At 33.7% G+C, this 15,936-nt stretch overlaps 1 non-coding gene across 1 annotated transcript; it reads left to right on the top strand.

The window, feature by feature from the left end:
• Positions 1 to 14,424: 14,424 nt before the first annotated feature.
• On the top strand, positions 14,425 to 14,496 carry TRNAD-GUC (transfer RNA aspartic acid (anticodon GUC)). Its single transcript has one exon. It is a non-coding gene; the product is annotated as a tRNA-Asp (tRNA).
• The last annotated feature ends 1,440 nt before the right edge of the window (positions 14,497 to 15,936 follow it).

Below are 15,936 nucleotides of genomic sequence, written 5' to 3'. Positions count from 1 at the left end.
CTAGATCACTTTCATCCAGAATGCCAAGTTCTCGACGGATTTTATAGAAAGCATCTTTTGGAAGCGGCTTTGTGAAGATATCAGCAAGTTGATTTTGCGTATCTACAAATGTTATCTCAACATCACCTTTGAACACGTGATCTCGTATGAAATGATGTCTGATATCTATGTGTTTTGTGCGGGAGTGCATCACTGGATTTTTTGTTATGTTGATCGCGCTTGTGTTATCACATCTTAGAGGAACACACCCAAGGTTTAAACCATAGTCAAGCAGTTGTTGTTTGAGCCATAAGATTTGAGCGCATCCACTTCCGGCTGCAATATATTCAGCCTCAGCAGTACTAAGAGCCACGCTTGCTTGTTTCTTGCATGACCATGACACTAGAGCATTTCCCAAAATGTGACACGTTCCACTGGTGCTTTTGCGATCAGTTTTACAACCTGCATAGTCAGCATCAGAATAACCAACTAAAGTATTCATACTACCTTTAGGATACCATAAGCCGACGTTGGTTGTTCCTTTTAGATATTTAATGATTCGTTTGACTGCTGCAAGGTGAGATTCCTTAGGGTTGGCTTGATATCTAGCACATAAGCAGACGCTAAACATTATATCTGGTCGACTTGCCGTTAAGTATAAAAGTGAGCCGATCATTCCACGATATTTTGTGATGTTGACAGGATTGTCTGGTTCATCTGGATCAAGGTAGGTGCCAGATCCCATTGGTGTTGCACTATCTTTACTATTTTCCATCTCAAATTTCTTGATTAGTTCTTTGCAATATTTTGACTGATTGATGAAGATTCCATGCTTGAGTTGTTTTATTTGGAGACCAAGAAAGAAATTTAATCTTCCCATCATGGACATTTCAAATTCTCCTTGCATCATTGAAGAAAACTCTTTGCACATATCATGGTTAGTCGAACCAAACACAATATCATCTACATAAATTTGTACAAGTAAAGTATGACGATTGAATTTTTTAATGAAAAGAGTAGTATCTACTTTACCCTTTACAAACCCTTTTTCGATTAGGAAGGTACTTAGTCGATCATACCAAGCCCTTGGTGCTTGTTTTAGCCCATATAATGCTTTCTTTAGTTTGAAGACATGAGTAGGATGCTTGTAGTCTTCAAACCCGGGGGGTTGCTTTACATAAACTTCTTCATTGATGATACCATTGAGAAAAGCACTTTTTACATCCATTTGGAAAAGTTCAAAGTCTAAGGAGCATGCATACGCAAGAAGTAATCTTATCGCCTCCAATCTAGCTACTGGAGCAAAGGTTTCTTCAAAGTCAATACCTTCTTCTTGATTGTACCCTTGTGCCACTAATCTTGCCTTGTTTCGAGTAATTATACCATTTTCGTCCATCTTATTCTTGAATACCCATTTGGTTCCAATGATACGTTTGTTTCCCGGATTAGGAACAAGTTCCCAAACATCGTTTCGCTCGAATTGATTTAACTCTTCTTGCATGGCAAGAATCCATTGATCATCTTCTAGTGCTTGAGATACCTTGGATGGTTCTATTTGTGAAACAAAAGCCATGTGTAAGCAAGCATCTTTGAGATTTAATCTTGTTGCAACTCCTTGGCTAATATCACCAATAACTTTATCAATAGGGTGATCTCTATGCATTCTCCATTCTTTTGGTAGATCATTGGTGTTTGATTCTTGTTGTATGCTTTCTTGTTGAACACTTTCTTGTTGAACACTTTCTTGTTGAACTTTCGGTGCCTTCACAATTGTTTCATTTGAAAGTTCTTCCGAGGGTAAATCTAAAGAATCATCATCATCACAAACAACTATTTCCTCCTTGGAGGTGTTAGTCTCATCAAACGATACATGCATAGATTCTTCAATAGTTAAAGTTCTTTTATTATAAATTCTATATGCTTTACTAGAAAGAGAATAACCAAGAAATATACCTTCGTCGGATTTCTCATCAAACTTACCAAGATTGTCTTTGTCATTGTTGAGAACAAAGCACTTGCATCCAAAAATGTGAAAGTGAGCAATGTTTGGCTTTCTTCCTTTGAAGAGTTCATATGGAGTCTTCTTTAAGATAGGTCTAATGATTACTCGATTTCCAGCATAACATGCCGTACTAACCGCATCCGCCCAAAAGTATTTAGGAAGATTTGCATCACTAAGCATTGTTCTTGCAAGTTCTATTAGAAACCTATTTTTCCTTTCAACTACTCCATTTTGTTGTGGAGTTCTTGGTGCTGAAAAATTATGAGAGATACCATGTTCTTCACAAAATTCTTCAAATGATGCATTTTGAAATTCTCCACCATGATCACTTCTTATGGATACAATCTTTAATGACTTCTCATTTTGGATTTGTTTTGCATACTTTTTAAAGGCTTTAAAAGCATCACTTTTCTGCACAAGAAACAAAGTCCAAGAATATCTAGAATAATCATCAACAATAACTAAAGCGTATACATTACCTCCGAAGCTTCTTGTCCTTGATGGACCAAATAGATCCATATGCAACAATTGAAGTGGTCTTGTTGTAGTCACCACATTCTTTGGTTTGAAAGATGATTTGGTCTGCTTTCCCTTTTGACATGCATCACATAATTTATCTTTGACAAACTTTATCTTAGGTAAGCCAATAACAAGATCATGTTTGGTTAACTTATTTAAATGATCCATATGAATATGGGCTGCTCTTTTATGCCATAACCATGATTCATTATTGTTTACCAAAAGACATTTTACTTTCAAAGATAAATCATTTAACGAAATCATAAAAATGTTATTAATTCTTGTACCTTTGAGTTTTACCTCATTGGTGACTTCATCGATGATCAAGCATTCCTCCTTAGTGAATTTGATCTTGAAGCCTTTGTCACAAAGTTGGCTAATGCTTAGAAGATTATGCTTTAGTCCTTCATTATAAAGAACATCTTCAATGGATGTGAAAGGTGGTGCACCAACTTTGCCTTTGCCAAGAATTCTTCCCTTATTGTTGTCTCCATAAGTGACAAAACCCTTGGCCTTTAACCTTAGATCTGAAAATTGGTTTAGGTCTCCCGTCATATGCTTTGAACAACCACTATCTAGATACCATAGGTTTGAAGTGGTCTTCAAGCAAGCCTGCAAAACAAATTAAGTTTTGTTAGGTACCCAAGTGGCTTTGGGTCCATCATAGTTAGTTCCTTTCTTCACCCATACATAATGTCCACTAGGTACACTAAAGTTTCTTACATAACAAGCATTGGGTGTGTGACCAATAATACCACAATAAAAACAAGTAGGTTCAAAGTTACTTCTATATCTAGGAGGATAAGATTTCTTCTTAATAAAGTTCTTCCTTTTAGGATAATGTTGCATTACTTTAGGCTTGATCACTTTCTCTTGAATTGGTTGGTTACTAGCTTTGACAAAGATAGTCTTGTTGGATGTTGGTTTATCAAATTTAGAGAAACCAAGTCCGCTCTTATCATTGGAGTATCTTTGTGTGCTAAGAACATTTTCCAATCCAATTTGCCCTTTTTCATATCTTTCTAAAACACGTTTTAATTGGACAATTTGGAAGGAAAGTGATTCACAATTCTTGCATGCAACATTATCTTCTTGAACACTAATCATTTTTTCTTTGTCATCTTTATGTTCTTCTTCAATTATCTTAACCTTTTCTTCTAAAGATGATATTATCTTCTTTTGAGATGAGATAGTTTTATAGAGAATTTTACACTCATTTAACAATTCATTTATTGCATCTTGTGCACCATTATTAAAAAGAGAATCATCGTAACTAACCTCGCCTTCTTCATCATCGGAGTGGTGTGATGCCATCAATGCTAGATTTGCACTTTCGTCACTATCGGAGTCCGATGAAGAACTTACTTCATTATCTTCCCATGCTATGTAGGCACTTTTCTTTTTGAATTCCTTCTTGCCTTTGAATCCATTCTTCTTAGAAAGTTTTGGACACTCCGGCTTTATGTGTCCTTGTTTCCCACATTCATAGCATGTTACTTCTTGTGATGAAGTGGATGCTTCTTTATCCTTATGCTTTGAGAATTTCTTCCTTTTGACAAAGTTAGCATTATCAATATTATTTTTATTACCAAAAAATTTGCCTAACCTTTTTACAAGAAGCAAGAAGTTTTCATCTTCATCCGATGCATTTTTCATTTTGCTTTCTTTTGAATCTACTTTTAATGCAATGCCTTTGGATTTCTTCTCTAAGTTCTCATGCTTTTCCAATCTTCCAAGTTCTGTCTCATATTCTTGAAGTTTTCCAAATAGTGTTGCGGAAGTAAGTTTTGATAAATTCTTCTTTTCGGATATCGCCGTCACTTTTGGTTGCCACTCCCTTGTCAAAGATCTGAGCACTTTAAGATTAAGTTCTTCGGTAGTAAGAGTCTTACCAAGTGCCTTCAAGTGATTTTTCAAATGTACGAATCGTTTTTGCAAATCGAGAATAGTTTCTCCAGGCTTCATTCTAAACAGTTCGTACTCTTGGCTTAAAGTATTCAATCTTGATCTTTTAACTTCAGCGGTACCTTCATGAGTTTCTACAAGAGTATCCCAAATTTCTTTTGATGTTGTACATGTTGATACTCGGAAGAATTCATCCATACTAAGAGCACCATGACGAAGACTGATCGCCTTTTTGTCAGCAAGAACCATTTTTCTATCATTATCATCCCATGACGCTTTAGGTTTCTCCGATCCAACACCATTAACGACCGTTGTAGGAACATGAGGACCTTGTAGGACAGCCTCCCAAACTTCTTCTCCTTGTGCTTCTAGATGAGCCTTCATTTGGATTTTCCAAAAGTCAAAATATTCACCACAAAACAATGGAGGCTTGTTGTTAGAACCACCATCTTTGAAAACCGGTCTTTGATTTGCGGAAGCCATTCTGGATCTTTAGGAACAAGTTACCTATAACTTGCTCTGATGCCAAATGTTAGTTAATATGTGCGCCTAAGAGGGGGGATGAATTAGGTGATGGTAGATTTTTTTTTATTCTTTTATGATCTTGTTGAGTGTGTTGAAAGCAATAAAAGCGGAAAGTAAATGAACACACGATGTATACTGGTTCCCCTCACAGGTCGAGAGTACTCCAGTCCCCTTGCCAACAAGCAAGAGATTTTACTATAATGTTATGACTCTTACAAGACTCTTCCTAGTCCTTCTAAAGAGACAACCACCAAGAACACCCTTCTTGGATTTCAATAAGTCCTTAAGAGAACACCCTCCCTAAGGATACCTCTTGTTTCCAAAACTATGGACAACAAGGTTACAACCTTACAATCTTATATCCACACTTGGAACAATAAGATGTAATCAATACAAACATAAAGAATTACAAGTGATTGAATATATTTGGTAATAAGTAAAGTTTTCTCACAATAGGTTATTATGTACTCAATGGAAATGATGAAGAAAATTTTCTAAGTATATGAAAGTGTATGCTGAAAATTTTCTTTAAAGAAGTTTGAACACAATGGAAATTTGAGAGCAAGAGCACAACAAAATGATTATGAAAAAATGATAGTATATGTGTTTTTTTCAAAAGGAATAAAGAAGCCTTTATATATGATAAAACACCCTTCCAAAAGGCTGCAAAAACATTTTCAAAAAGATGCAAACTCATGGCTAAAAAGAAATTTCGTATGGCTGAAGAAATAATGAAAAGATGTGATGCTTCAGCAGTAATCGGTTACCAGAAGTAGGGTAACCGGTTACCCAATTGCAACGTTCATATTTTTCAAATTTTTAACAGGGTAACCGATTACTGAAACCAGGGTAATCGATTACCCATACAAAAACCAGAGAGAGAGATCTTTTGAGAAACTCAGTAACCGGTTACCAAAGCTTCAGTAACCGATTACTTCAACTACAAAACCAAAAAACACTTTGAAAAAAGCTTTTTATGTTGAAATGAGTTTTACCAAAAGCCTTTTAAATGCAATGCATGTTATGTGTGATATTTCCATTGATTACACAATTATATCTAAGTGAATTTTTTTTTAACTTATTTACCTTACAATTGATCAAGATATATTGAAGATTAAACTTGTATATTGAGAGAATTCTTGATCCAAGTCCTTTGCCAAAAGCTATGGTGATGTTTGGTCTTCATCAAAAACCCTTGAAGAAGCTTGTCTTCACAGTTTTGATGAACAGTAGCAAAACGCTTCAGAAGTCTCTGAAATTATCACTCTGATACAAAGTCTGAATAAACCAATCTGAAGACCAAGTGCTGAAAGTCTCTAAAGACGCGGTTCTGAAGATTTTGAAGACTTGAAGCTTTAAAGATTCATGTTTCTGAAGACAAAGGGTACTGAGGACCAAGCGCTGAAGATGTGGTTTTGAAGACTCTGAGTACTTGAAGTTCAGAAGACCCAAAAGCATATTTTCTTTCTTCCAACTCATGTTGTCACCCTCTGAAGTTCAAGAAGAATAGAAGATAACATTATGTAGTACGAGGTATAAGGTACAAACAAACATTTTGTTTCATTACCATAAAAGGGCGGATAAGGTGTACTATTCTACAAAAGCTACTTTCCACCAATTAATAACAACGTATCAATCTACAAGACAAAGATGTACTGCACCATTTATACCTATGTGTGAATCTATATGTTAGGAACTAGCCGTTGGAAATCAAAAGGATCCTCTTTCCCTCCAAACTCTCTTTTAATAAGCTATAAAAAGAAGATCAAATCATCCAACAATGTTAACTACAACTAGTAACGCTGTTATTGCAATCACCACAACTAATATTCATACTGCCATAATGGCTGTTGTCTAGCAGTTGTTAATTGCTATTCGGCTTAAATCTAATTCAACCAACGCAAGTTCACCAGAACCAACCCATGAAGAAAGAAGACAAATGCTTAGGAGCTGATGTTGAGAAGCAGATGTCAAAAGGAGAGGCTAAAGCTCATGTTACTTCATAATGCTACTAGGCTAATTTGTTGATACTAAATTCCTAAGTTGATATGGAGAAGCCAATCAGATTAAAGAAGAGAAGAAAGAAAGATTCTACTTGATGCTACTCAACTACAATCATATACATCTTGTTAGATATTAGAAGAAGCAAGGAGTTGTTGCTTGTGACTTGCTCAACAAAGAAGATGAGGAAGAACAACACTACAAGATGCTACCCAACATACAATCATATACATCCTTGTAGAAGAATGTAATAAACATAAGAGTTGTTGTTCAAATTGTGTTATAGTTCTTAGGATTCTGCGTATAAATTTTTTTAACATAAAAGTTGCTGCTTAGAATCATGTTAGACAATATGTGTTTAATCAATTGTGTAATCTGCTTAAAAGAAGCAATCATGTAAACACAAATCTTATCAATTGTATGTTGAGGATACCTTGAGAGATCGAGTGAAGGTCAAAATCTCAAGAAGACAATGGGCGTGAGTCATTGTGGAAATCCTCTTAGAAGACCGAGTGAAAGTCAGAACTCTAAAGGGATAAATGAACGTTATATCCGTTGAAATCAGTGAACGTAACCTTTCATGTTTTTTAGTCACTTGCGGGTAGCTTGTGCAGAGTTAGTCATCGGCAGTTAGTCCATGCAATTGTAATCAGTTTAGTTATAGTGGATTAAGACCTTAGATAAGGAAAAATCACCTTGACGGATGGACAAGACTAGCTTGAGGGTTTCTCAAGTGAACCAGGATATAACATGTGTCATTTACTTCTGCTAATTACTTTTTTATTATGATTAGGGAAAAGCTCTAAGAAGACTCGAGCCTCAAAGAATGTTGAATGCTTCTGAGAAATTTTAAGATTCTGATAAGAAAATGTTTTAATAATTAGAAGCTTCACTTGCTTCGGTGTGAGAGCTTTAAGAAAAGAAAAATCATTGAAAGCCTAATTCAAACCCCCCATTTACTTGTGTTTTTCTCCACCTCCAACACCTTGATGTGGCAGGGGCCATAATGTGATATGGTGGTGCAACATCTTCATGTGTGGTGGGCGTCACCCTTTGATGTGGCAAGGGCCACATTGTTGTGTGGTGGAAGCCACCCTTTGCTGTGTGGTGGGCGCCACATTGTTGTGTGGTGGGCACCATACTTTGTTTCTTTTTTTCTTTCTTTTTTTTCTTTTGTCACACCTTTGTTTATTTCTTCCTTTCTCTTAAATATTTTATGTAACATTTACCTTTGGACTAGCTTGAGGGTTTCTCGAATGAACTGGGATATATCGTGTGTCATTTACTTTTGCTTATTACTTTTTTATTATCATTAGGGAAAAGCTCTAAGAAGACTCGAGCTTCAAAAAAGGTTGAATGCTTCTAACAAATTTTAAGCTTCTGATAAGAAAAAGTTTTGATAATCAGAAGCTTCACTTGCTTCTGTGTGAGAGCTTTAAGAAAAAAAATCATTGAAAGCCCAATTTCAACCCCCATTTAATTGTGTTTTTCTCCACCTTCAACACCTTGATGTGGAAGGGGCCATAATGTGATGTGGTGGGTGCAACATATTCATGTGGTGGTGGGCGCCACCCTTTGATGTGGTAAGGGCCACATTATTGTGTTGTGGAAGCCACCCTTTGCTGTATGGTGGGCACCATACTTTGTTCCTTTTTTTTCTTTCTTTTTTTCTTTTGTTTCACCTTTACTTATTTCATCCTTTCTCTTAAATCTCTTATGTTACCAACTTTACTTGAAGCACATGAAATAGGACAATAATACCGGCATAACAAGACATAAATAAACGAAAATGAGATTAAAATACATGTGGGTCAAGTCAAATATACGATATAATTTCGTGTTATCATGTATTTATTTGTATTATGATTAGAGTATTTTAAATGTTGGGCTTTTTGTTCGCCTTCACCTTGCATAGTATTAGGGGTTACGTAATGTTGGCCTTCGTGACGTATATATCGCATGGTTAGCATGAAGATCTCACTTAGAGTACATCCTTTTGAGGGTATTGTCGTCTAATGGTTAATCTTTCATTGATGGCAATGTTTCCTAAGAGGGTCCGTGACTCTAGGAACCATGTTAAAAATCTAGAGCATCCCTTGTGAGCTTCACTAGTTAGAAGGCCTGTAGAACCCTTTCCATAAAAAACTACCATGTAGTTTGTTTGAGAATTCGCCACTCATACCTCAATAACCTTCAAAATACATATGTGACACTGTTTTACGAGTGATATACTCTTAACACGGATATCAACTTTTGATGATGATAACTAATGTATTATGATAAGTCAAACATGAATGATTAAACGAATAAAGATGCAAATCTTATCATTATGGTTTGTTAGACTTGACTATTAGATGATGGCAATCAAATGGAATGCAACAAATTAGTTAACTTTTACAATATTTAGGGTTGTTTGGATAAATAGCTTATAGCACAAGTGCTTATAAAAATAAGCACTTACGAAACCCTTAAATTCTAATCATACAGATCTACAACACAATATTACCCAATCAAATTTCAGAACTCAACCACATGATAATCCATAAACCAACACAAATTAAGAGATTGGTCAAGACTTTCCTAATTATTTAACACGTACAAAGTCAATTCAAGATTGGTTCTATGCAACAAAGTATTACTGCTAAAATAAAAAGTCATTCTTCACCAAACGAAAACCATTCTATAATGAATTCATACATATATTAGAAAAACGTAGTATATCACAGTAACAGAACTAAAACTAAATCTTCTACTCTAGGACAAATAATCTTCAAAAAAACAATATAATTTAGCATTGTCCAAATCCAATAACATACATATGCATATAATAAACTGAATGTGGAGTTAACACTCATCAAGATTGAATCAAATAAACATATGATAAAACCTAAATCCAAGTAAATAAACTTGGAATTAATTCTCCTCATCATCCAATTCATGCATTTTCTGAAGTATCTCGATTTTGAACCTTTGATTGTGAGAGCAAGCTTAAGATTTTCACCAATTCTAGGTTTGACGATTTTGAATATTCACCAAATTGGGGTTTTAAGGTTCTTCACCAATTTTGGGGTTTAAGGTTTTTCACCATTTTTCAGTTGTTCTTCAAAGTTTCCACGGTTCAAAAGTTATTTAGGGGTTGAGTGTTTGAAGTTATTAATAGTTAAAATTTGAAACTGTAGTTTTAACAGTTCGGTTCGGAATTAAATTCAATGTGGTTAATTTCTTATCGGTTCGGTTCTAGAACCATTAATAAAATATAAGTTCGGTTTACTAACCATTAATAATGGTTCAGTTAATTTAACTCCAGTTATTATTCTGGAATTCTACTTATGCAACGGTTCCAAGGAACTTTAGTACAAGAGCTTTTGATCGTGACTTTATTAAAGAAGCTTTGGAAGACAAAGGTTTTGTTGAACAAGCTCTAAATACTCAAAACTTAGGTTTGAAGATTCAAGTTATGATCATCTACAACATGCTTCAATCAACATACAATCATAAGCCTCTAAAGACTTAGAAGATCAAGTACGGCTTGCGTGAGATGGTGAGCATAAAAGTACTAACGTAAACTGTGACCTCTACTTTTATAGGGTGACGTAAGGATAGTCCAACCTATACTTGTTATATACCATTCCCACCATAATCGTTCGGGACTTTACAACTGTACTTTACATTTCCTATTCTACCTCCAACTGATCTATCCTTTTTTATAAAGGAAGTTATTGGAAGAATTTGAAATCAACGAACCAGTTCTACAAAACTACACCAAAGCGCTGCCAAAACTCTGTTAGAGAAATCTTTTTATAATTTTGTATTTTAAGCAAGGAGCTTTTGTTCGTATCTTGATTGTCAACACTTTTGTGTTGATGTACTTAAACATTATGTAATATGCTTATTAGAAACATCTTGTAATACACACTTGTAATCAACTTAGTTGATTGTTTCCTTGGGGGACTATGCGCTACTCAGAAGCTCTGAGAAGACTGTGGTTGTGGTCATAGTGGTTTCACGATAAGGATCAACTGAAGTTGTTGGAATTGTCAACAAGGTTGATCGGAAAGCTTATTGTGGTTGTTTCCTTGAAAAGTCGAGGTGCTAGTCAGGAGTCTCAAGAACGGTGCTTAATGATCATCAAGATCAGTACAATAGAAAACTAACGAAAGAAATCATAGAGTTAAACATCAATGATGCGATTCTAGACTTACCAAGTTCCCGCAACAATGAAATGAGATGCATGAAATGCCAAAGCATAGGCGAATTGCATTCTGTGAGCTATCTAGCAGCGATCACACTACTGATTCTTCCCTTCAATTGATGAAGTCAACTATGTAGGTTGTAACACCCTCCTAAACCCCGCGACAATTAAATAAATATTTCAGAGTACATGAAACAAGGGTGCCACAATTCAATTTAAAAACAAACATCATACGTCATTGCCATGCATTCACTGAGGAAATTCAACATAATTCATCATAACTCATAAAATAATCTCATGTCAACACAGCTGAAATCCAACATTCGGATGAGTATAACATCTTTAATACCACATCCCATAATACAACCAAGATCATAAAAATAAAGTTATTAAAACGTGAACCCTAAACTAGCGTTCCCCAGTGTTACAATTATCAGAGCATGACACTTGACGCTAAACTAACACACTGACTCATGAGCTAATCCTCACCAAGTCGAAAGCCGCTATCTTCAATCTGAAAATGTCAACATGTAAGAGTGAGTCTCATTCGAAATTAATAAGTATTATACAGTCATAAGTAATAAAACATCATAGCATTATCATTCACCCAATCACAACATGTATTCAGATTTATAACAACTTATCAAGCACCAAAAACAAACACATCACCAAGTATAATACACAATCGTTTGATCATACTATATTATCATGCACATGAATGAACTGACACTATGCATGTGGTACCATACATGGGCTAAACCCATCCAACTGATCTTTTCCTCATCAAGATACAGTCCAACCGACACAAATTCCGCACAATGGGAATTATGCCCACCATTTGATCCATAACATTTCACCGGGATCCATCACCAAAATGCATATGAATGAATGCACACATATGACATACTTACAACATCACCGATCCGATGAATAACATCGTCTCACATAACTCCACATAGTTATCACCAACAAGTATGTACATGTATTATGCATCATTCAAAACAAATCAATCATCATCATACGATCAAAACAATCACCACATGTTCATGTTATACACACATTATCAACATTATAATCATGTTGTCACAACATCACCACTGGACCAAAATGAACAATGTCATCATCAATAACTCACCAAAAGCAACACCGAATGATATATTCGATTTCAACACCATCCACAATTATATCACACATAATTATATCGATATGTATTCACTTCTATCATCATCATTATTAAATTACATCACATATATTCATGTCAAAACAACACCCAACTCAAAATGAAATCCAAGTGGCTACACCACCTCAACAACACATTGTTACATTCCCACATATATGTACACAATGCATTAGTCCATTCATTAAATTAAATAAACATTTAAAATAAAATAGGGCCACTGCCCATTTCATCAATTCATCACATAAAGCTTTAAATTAGCTTCGCAACGCTCAAAACGGCACTCAAAACGGATGTACGGTTTGAAAGTTATGCCCCTCAGAAAATTTGTCAAAAATTGGCTGCCATGCGTCGACGCAAACCCCCCTTCAGGTCGACGCATTGGATTTTCTGTCTCCCTCGGGTATGTGCACGCTGACCCCATAGGTCGACGCATGCTGTCACCTAGGTCGACGCAAACTAACACTTAGGTCGACGCATCTGACGCTTAGGTTGACGCATTCATCGCAGATGCAGAATTTTTCTACGATTTTAACATGTTTCTTCTCCCAATCTCATCCAAATCGCACCAAAACAGTCTCATACCAAAAACATCATCAAATGACATATTATAATACAAATATAACACATTTTAGAAGTCATCTAACACCAAACCATTCACCAAATTCATCAATTGCATCAAATCAACATAAACAACCTAAATTCCTCAAAACCCCAAAAACCAAAACATGCAATCGAACCAAACAACAATCCCAATCAGTTCACTACCCCTGATTATATAATAATCACTAACCCGAAGAGTCCCCCCTTACCTTTGATTTGAATCTTCGAAGGTCCTCTTCTTCCTCTTCTTCTCCTTTTCACGTATCTTCTTTATTTCTCAGACTTTCCCTTTTGCTTCTAATTTCCCTTTTTTACAATTCCTTTATTTTATGAAAACATAAAATAAATTAGTAATGGGCTCACTCACTTAGCACCCCCACATTACTAACACCACCATTTGGCCCAACGACTAACATTTTATAATTTCCCAATAATTCCAATAAAATACCAATAATCCAAGAATTAATTTAAACTCCAATTAAATTAATAAATGTAAAATATGGGGTGTTACATAGGCAACCAACAAACACCCATAAATTATGTCTGTTTTGGGAGGGGTGGGAAGAATTATGTTAGTAGTGTTCGATTATGTACTCCCTTTGGCCATTATTATAAGCAAATATTATCTTCTTAGGTTCATTGAATAATGAATGTATATGGTCTTTTATGTAGATCAGATACATTCATTACTCAATGAACCTAAAAAAAGGATCTTTGCTTATAATCATGGCCGGAAAAGTATGTTTTTTAAATAACATGTTAACAAATGTTCGATTTGAATGGAAAACAATAATTAAAACGATGAACATAAGCGTTAAATATTTAAATTTATTTTTCAATGAATTCTCATGAGTAGTTATGATTTAGATATTGATATATTACACCTTATATGTAGAAATGTTCTTATCAAAACTAGATTGATCAGATATTGTATAAACAACAACACATTTGTTAAGTCTACAGAAACCCAATTATAAATAATTTTGGAAAAACAATAAAATATTAAAATTTATTTTTCTATAATACTATTTGCTATTACTAGTAAATTTGTCTCAAATTTTTCAGAAAATTTACAAAGAAAATAAAAACTCTAAAATTATAATAATGAAATATTAAGAAATAAAAAATGATTATATATTATTTATTTACTTTTGAGTACTCTCAATCTTATTCTAATTCTTTAAAATATTTGTTCTCGTAAAAAAAGAATTAGTCTTTTTCAATATAAAAAAGTAACTAAATTGATGAGATAATAATATTTTGAATGAGAAGAAATAAATAATCTTATTAAGTGCAGGGAAGGCATAATAAAAAAAATGTTGTAGTTCCAAAGAAGAGGAAAAATTAGTAAATCCAATTAGAAGAAAGACGTAAACAGTATCCCAAACTAAAAAATTGAATGAGAAGAGAAAAGGAAGCATAATGCAGCATTGCATGACAACACAAATCAATTAATACAGCATAAAATATAAGTATTTTTATTAAAGTCATCTAATTAAAAAACGAAATTGTACAAATCAAGTCGTTGTAGTATAGTGGTAAGTATTCCCGCCTGTCACGCGGGAGACCCGGGTTCGATCCCCGGCAACGGCGTTTTTTTCATATATTATATATTTTTCGTTTCTTTTCACCAATTGATGTTTTCATATTTTTGTTGGGCTTTTCTGTTTTATGTCTGGGCCCTTTTCTGTTATACCACTCTAACCCAGCATACAACCCTTTGCTCTTGTTTGTACCCCTCTAACTCTAAGCGTGGATGGATGGATTAATGAGTTATACAAATTTTTCTTGTATCAATTTTCTTATTTCAATAATATTAATAACACAATATCAATTTCTTTTCAGACGAAATACAATCAATTATTAACCAAACAACTCAATGCTTTTAATCATCTTATTTTTTATTCCTAGAATAGAACAATATTCAAACACCTTCAAAATTTGTTCTTAGTATCAATAAATTTTGGCATGTACAAATAAATTAATCTTAGCAAATACAATTTTGTATATATACTGAAGTAATAACTCTAGCCATCAATAACATAAATATATGATTATTTTAAAATTCAAAAATATAAATATATTTTAAATAAAATTCAACATGATTTCATATCTATATAATTTATATAATTACATTAATATATAGCAACAAATAAAATAAATTTTTAATTTTGACCAAATTTAACTCCCTTTTAAAAATGGAAGGATTTTAACACTGAAATATTATTTATTTTAAATCTATATTTAAATATTATTTTATTTTATGAAACATCAAATGTTAACACTTTAGAGTTTTATATATTGCATCTTCCACGTAGATTTATTTTACAACGACAATTAACATAAAATATTAAATTTTAATTTTAGTCTTTGATAACAAAATAAAACTATAAAAAATGGAACAAAAAATATTGAAAGGGATTCTTGAATTTTATTGTATTGCATTTTCATCATTTAAAAGAATACAAATATATCTTAAAATTACTGTTTTTATTTTTTAATTTGATTCATCGTTTTATTTCCCAATGTTTTTGTTTAATCATAAAATCAAAGAAAACTATTTCAATTATTAATCTTATATAAAGTTTTACTTCGGGGACTCGGTATTATGTTGGCAGAAAATGTGTCAAAATACTTTTCAGCATAAAATAATAATTTAAAAGACTTTATCCCACACTGTCGTGCTATTGACTTTGACTATACTCTTAAACCATAATGCTTTGTTGTCGCTCACTCATTTGAATTAAAAGTAATTTTTGGAAATTAATAAGTTTTAATTCATTCTAAAGCGCTCTCGGTGTGTTTAAGATTAAAGCCTAGTTTCTACTATCCGGTTAAAATTTCAAATTATCGCTCTATTGACGGCAACCTTTATTGGCTTTTTACTCTCGTTACAAAAATCGTTTTAGTTTGAGAATTAAAAACTAAAACAAGAAAAATAGTTTATAAACATTAACGCCAATTATTATCGAATCTCGTCTGGACGATGCTTATCACATACCGGTATCAAAAGATTTAGCCAGACATGATTTT

This window comes from Vicia villosa, linkage group LG4, assembly GCF_029867415.1.
Source record: "Vicia villosa cultivar HV-30 ecotype Madison, WI linkage group LG4, Vvil1.0, whole genome shotgun sequence".
In the NCBI taxonomy this organism is placed as follows: domain Eukaryota; kingdom Viridiplantae; phylum Streptophyta; class Magnoliopsida; order Fabales; family Fabaceae; genus Vicia; species Vicia villosa.
Note: the sequence above shows the minus strand (reverse complement) of the source record. Positions and strands in the feature narration are given on the sequence as shown.